The sequence below is a fragment of the Mastomys coucha genome, unplaced genomic scaffold (genome assembly GCF_008632895.1).
Source record: "Mastomys coucha isolate ucsf_1 unplaced genomic scaffold, UCSF_Mcou_1 pScaffold13, whole genome shotgun sequence".
NCBI lineage: Eukaryota > Metazoa > Chordata > Mammalia > Rodentia > Muridae > Mastomys > Mastomys coucha.
In genome coordinates, this window is record NW_022196895.1 from 34,313,604 (window position 1) to 34,319,019 (window position 5,416).

A 5,416-nucleotide genomic window follows, 5' to 3' on the forward strand; every position below is an offset into this window, starting at 1 on the left:
AGGAAGAGGAGTCACCAGGTCAAGATGAGGATCAAAGCTGACATTATGACTCCAGCCCAGACTTCTGGTCTACCAGTTCCCCCTGCAATGTTATTTGAAAACATTGTCATCAGCCTGCAGATCAGTGGAGATTAGGTACCTGGAATCTAGGAGCCAGAGAGTGGAGACCATGAGTCCTTTTTGGGAAAGGTCAGGTAGGATATACAAGTGTTTAATAAAACAGATGGTGGATTATCTCTCAGTCTTGCCCTTGAGTATGTTGGAGAGAGCCAGGGAGATGGGCAGGGGGAAGCCGGGCTGAGGCTCCATCCTCATCTCTAGACTCTCCATTAACCAATTTAAAGGGTCTTAAAAGCTCTCCAAGAGAGAGACTTAGACAAAAATGACTTCAGAGTCAATGCTAATGACTCCAATTACTGAATTTGTGAATAGCTGTTCCCCAGCTTCTGGAAATTAGCCCAAGTTCAATAGCAGAAATGTGGTTGTGGGTAGTGGGCGGGAGGAACTGAGGACCAGCATCACCCCTACCTCCCCCAGCAGCTGCTTCCCTGCCTAGCCGGCCAGCTTGGTCAGTTCAAAGATGGCTTTGGGAGGGAAAGTATTTTCTTCTGCTGCTTACCCCCTACCTCTCCCAACTTCTGTGAGGTCTTAAGTACAGTGTTCCAGCACCTTCTTTCCCCCAAGGCCCCAGCGCCTCCCCGGCTCCCTGCTTCCTTCTCCGAGTTGCTGTACACGCTGTCCTCACCCCCACTGGACACCTTACATGCTGCCTTCCTCAGACCATGTTCTTTAGACACGAGCACCTGGTCACTTCCCAACACTAGGAGCAGCGTCCCATGCAAAGCAAGGGCTCCGTGTTCAGAGTTTGAAGCCCTGAAGTACACTAACCTCTATGGCAAAAATAAATAGTAAATGGAAAGGTCTTGTGGTCAGATGAGTTTGGGTAGCATTGCCCTAGACGGCCTCTTTTTATAGGCTCACAGTACACATCAGCATAGGCAGTTCCAAGAAGCCCTGCATTAAGATAGAAGTCTTTCACTGAGGCAGCAGAGCCTTCCTGGGTGCCCTGAGAAGTGTCAACACCAGCATTCCCAGGAGTCTCACTAAGCCAAATGAGGTCATTTGGGTGCCCTGGGCCCCGCTTGTTTCCCCAGCTGTGCATGTCAGACAGCGGGTCTGGGTTTCCTGCAGTGATGTGCCTCGGACTGGGGTTTCTCGCGGGGTCCCTGTTCCGCGGGACAAGGGATTCTGGCCAGGTGGGCACGGGATTCGGCTTTGACAAACAGACTACACACGGGTGGTGTAAAATCTGAGTGTATTTTTCAAATATAGAGTCAGGTTTAAATAGTCTATACAGAAAGGTTTGAAAAAGTCAGATGGTACAAAGGTCAAAATACACCAAAACAAAGTGCAGGTACGTAGCTCTACATTAGGAACACAATGAGTCAGGCAGCAAAGTAAATACATGTTAATTTAGCAGGAACTAAACAAGGATTACAATCTGAAAGAAAGCTTAGCTCTGACCAGAATCACCTGGCTTCTAAAAAGCAGATAACAGCTCCTCTGAACTGGTGCTGTATCCCCCGGGCCCAAGTGCTCTGGGCCGCGGGGACTGCGAGAGATACATGAATCTGAGTCCTAGCCCATCTAAGTTCTAGTGCTAGTCCTGCATGTGAGTCCAAGTCTTTCTTCTTCCAGTCCTAGTGCTAGACTGAAGTCACTAGGCAAACGACCCCCACACCAAGGTCACCTGACTTCTAAAAGCCAGGTGTAGATAACTCTTCCTCAGTTCCTTGCCGTGGTTACAGACTAGGTGGGTAAACTCTTCAACTATGTTATCTTTCTGGTCCAGCAGAGGTTAGCAGTGGGGAACACCTGCCAAGCTAGTTCCTAGGAGTGATTCAGTTGCAAATCTAATATAGCCTGTCTATGTTGATTAAGAAGGAGGATTTCACCTGATCTTGTCCTGGGATATTTCTCCCATTCTGTAAGCTATAATGCCTTACAATGCTGGAGGCTATTAGTATGAATGACTTAACATTCCAAGCCAGGGTTAGGCTAGGAAGTTGGAACATTGGTGAAAGTCAGAAAGCAATGTCTGAATTTTCTCGTTAGCTGTAAGAAAATGATATCTTGGTGAGTTCCTAGCACACTAGTACGAGGACATATCTGGGCCACCTCTGAGTTTGGGGTGCCAGGCAACAATGCGGAGGCAGGAGACTGACTTTCCTTGAAGTTTACGCCTCAGATACCACCTTCACGCAAAGTGTGCGTGACAGTGATGGTGTACCAAGACTCTCCCTCCCCACAGTCCCTGCTGGACTAAACAGACTGGAGGTCCCCGAGTCGGGGTGGGGTAGTGCTCACTCACCTCTCCAGCCTCAGAAAGAAGAGCCTCTGCCTGGGGAGAAGGCAGGGTAGAAGTTGTAAGAGATGATATCAGGGCCACAAACCCGAGGCTGTACCCTCCCTGCAGTCTCAGTACAGCCCCAGGGGACAGGCTTCACAGGACAGACCCAAAACTGCTGTGCTTCCGCCCTTGAAATTCTATTACTGACTCATCAGTGCCCTGAGAGGAAATTGTGAGAGGATGACAGACAGGTGGCCCCACCTCAGGGCCAGCTTGGCTTGAGTGCTGGGGCATTCAAGGTTCAAGGCCTAGCCACAGAACCAGTTCCTTAGCCATGAGATTTCTGAGCAAAGCCGTACTGATGCTCTGTCCAGAAAGCCATGATGCTGTGGTGGGAACACGGCCATTAGACTATCATTGCTAATATAGTGCAGAGCACTTAGTATGTATGTGTTCTTAGTCAGCAAATGGTGATTTAATGCACCCCATCTACTCTGTGCCCAGCAACAAGCCCACACATAGTAGGTGCTTTAAATAATTTTTCTGTGGATGGATGGGTGGATGGTTATGCCTTTCTCTATAATTAGAAATTTCCAAGAAATACAAAATATAGACAGGTGTAGTGTCTTGTGTCTGTAATCTTAGCACGCAAGAGGCTGAGGCAGGAGGATTACCCTGAATCCAAAGCCTACAATGAGAAACTCTGACTCAAACAAGTTTACTGAGGTTTATACATGCCCTCATAGTATACAGCATTCTTAGGAGGATCCAGAAAATACTGACCTACTTGGCAGGTAAACGTGGTGTGCCAAGTTGATCCTGTGCTGTCTCCCTCCTCCCCCATCCTGTCTTTTTTGGGAATTTGGTTCCCTCCAGAGTCCCAAGGGTAGCATTGCCATCTCATTCTTGTTCGAGCTGGAGGAGAGGTAGGGTCAGTGAGCTGCCAAGCTGAAGTTGGGTGACAGACAGGAAGTCTGCCTGTCAATTTGAGCTGCCCCCGGGCTGAGTGAACACCGCATCGCACTCTTGGTGCTGGAGAACGGCTGACTATTGATTTAAAAGAAAAAAAAAAAAGTCCCTCTGTGCTTTCCAAATTAAGACGACATTTAAGTGAGTGCTTGCTGGCTGGCCTGCTCTGTCTGTCTCCCAGAAGACAGCCCATCTTGGTGGAAACTTGTTTCAGCAATGTCCAAAGCCTCAGCTTTGACATCTTGGCTGATGTCAAGAAATTTCTGTAACCTTCCTGTTCAGCACACCCAGTTCTGTCACCATCTGTACCGCCTCACTGGGAGCCTATGGGGGGCGGGGAGTGCTGGTGTCAGCGTGCTGGGAAGGGATGCATGATTCAGGGTACAGCACCAGCCCTCACCTCACACCCCTACTCTGACAAAACAGCGTTTGCCTGAGAGTTCTCTGGGTTCCGCAGGGAAGGCTGAGGGCGGACTCAGAGGCTGCAGTGGTCCTTAATCTTAGAGAAGTCAGAGTCCATGTTGGAAATCTGATGACTGCACTCTGCACTTTCCTAGCCCAAAGGAAACCTCATCCCATCCTGGCTCGGCATGCAGCTTAGCTGTTCACAGAGCCCAAAACCCAGACATCCTTGGTTAAGAACCTGTGATGGGAGCTGGGAAGCTCACACATCGGATAACACCACTCAGGATGCTGAATGAGGATTGCCAAATGTTCACGTCTGTGGGCTATACAGATAAATTCCAAGTCAGCCTAGGTTACACCCACCCATCCCCACCCTGCTAAACCTACTAAAAGTTCAAATGTTAAGTGGCCAGACATGATGGTACCTGCCCTTAATCCCTGCATTCAGCCGGCAGAGGCAAGCAGATCTTGGTGAGATCAAGCCCAGGCTGGTCTACCAGGCCAACCAGGGCTACACAGAGAGACCCTGTTTTTTTGTTTTTGTTTTTGTTTTTCTTTTGTCTTTTGGTTTGTGGTTTGGTTTTTGGAAACAGGGTTTCTCTGTGTAGCTGTGGCTGTCTGTGGACTAGGATGGCTCCAACTCATAGAGAGAGGTCCACCTACCTCTGCCTCGTGTGTGTATGTGTGTGTGTGTGTGTGTGTGTGTGTGTCTGTATGTGTCTGTTATAGGAAAGCACCACCACTGCCTGGTAAGACCCTGTTTTAAAACAAAACAAAACAAAAAACGCACTGTGATGTAGAATATTGTATTATATCCCAAATCCCTAACCCCCAGACCCTAGCTTTGCTGCATGCTGTGTGGCCATGTGCAAGTAACCTGTTGCTCATCTTTCCATAGCCTTTGCTATGAAATGAAGAGGTGAGGCTTGACTCTGACAGTCACACACTGGTAATCCCAGTACTTGGGAGGTAGAGTCAGCAGGATCAAGAGTTCAAGGCCATCCTTCACTCCTGAAAAGTTGAAAGAGTACAATATTCAGACTGCTTGTGTACAATGGCTCAGTGTCTTGGAGCCATGCTGCACAACCCTTTACAGGTTTCCTTGTTTCCTTGGGAACCTGATGAGAACTTTGTATCTTCTACTCAGGTAAAAATGCTTATACACCAAGCTCTATCTGGTGTGCGGGGTCCAAGGACTGGAGTTTTAGGACTAGATTGATACAGTAGTTTAGTGTTTGCTTCTTCTGTTTTGTTTTTATTTGTTTGAGACAGTTTCTCCATATAGCCCTGGCTGTCCTGGAACTTGCTCTGTAGACCAGGTTGGCCTTGAACTCAGAGATCTGCCCACCTCTGCCTCTTGAGTGCTGGGATCAAAGGCAGATATCACCACTGCCCGGCTTGGTTTAGTGTTTCTATAGATCGAGTCTCAGCTATGGTTTCATCATTCGTAGGTCATCATCTCTCCACTCCATCTCTCCTCAACCTGCAAATCCACTAATAACTTGTGGGGTCAGCATGCTCTATTTTTATATTATAGTCTTCAGACTATGCCTTTACATAGTAGAACTATTCCCCCACCCCAATGAAGTCCTACTGGAACACCAACACAAATAAAAGGAAACTCTTGGGCTGGAGAGATGGCTCAGTGGTTAAGAGCACCGACTGCTCTTCCAGAGGTCCTGAGTTCAATTC

At 48.2% G+C, this 5,416-nt stretch overlaps 1 protein-coding gene across 3 annotated transcripts in view; it reads left to right on the forward strand.

Moving 5' to 3' along the window:
* Dele1 (DAP3 binding cell death enhancer 1) overlaps positions 1-241 on the forward strand; it is a 14,473-nt gene extending 14,232 nt beyond the window's left edge. For all 3 annotated transcript variants that reach the window (XM_031365528.1, XM_031365527.1, XM_031365529.1), the window contains exon 13: positions 1-241. This exon is cut by the window's left edge and continues 482 nt beyond it. The gene's annotated coding sequence lies outside the window, so the exon portion shown is untranslated.
* The last annotated feature ends 5,175 nt before the right edge of the window (positions 242-5,416 follow it).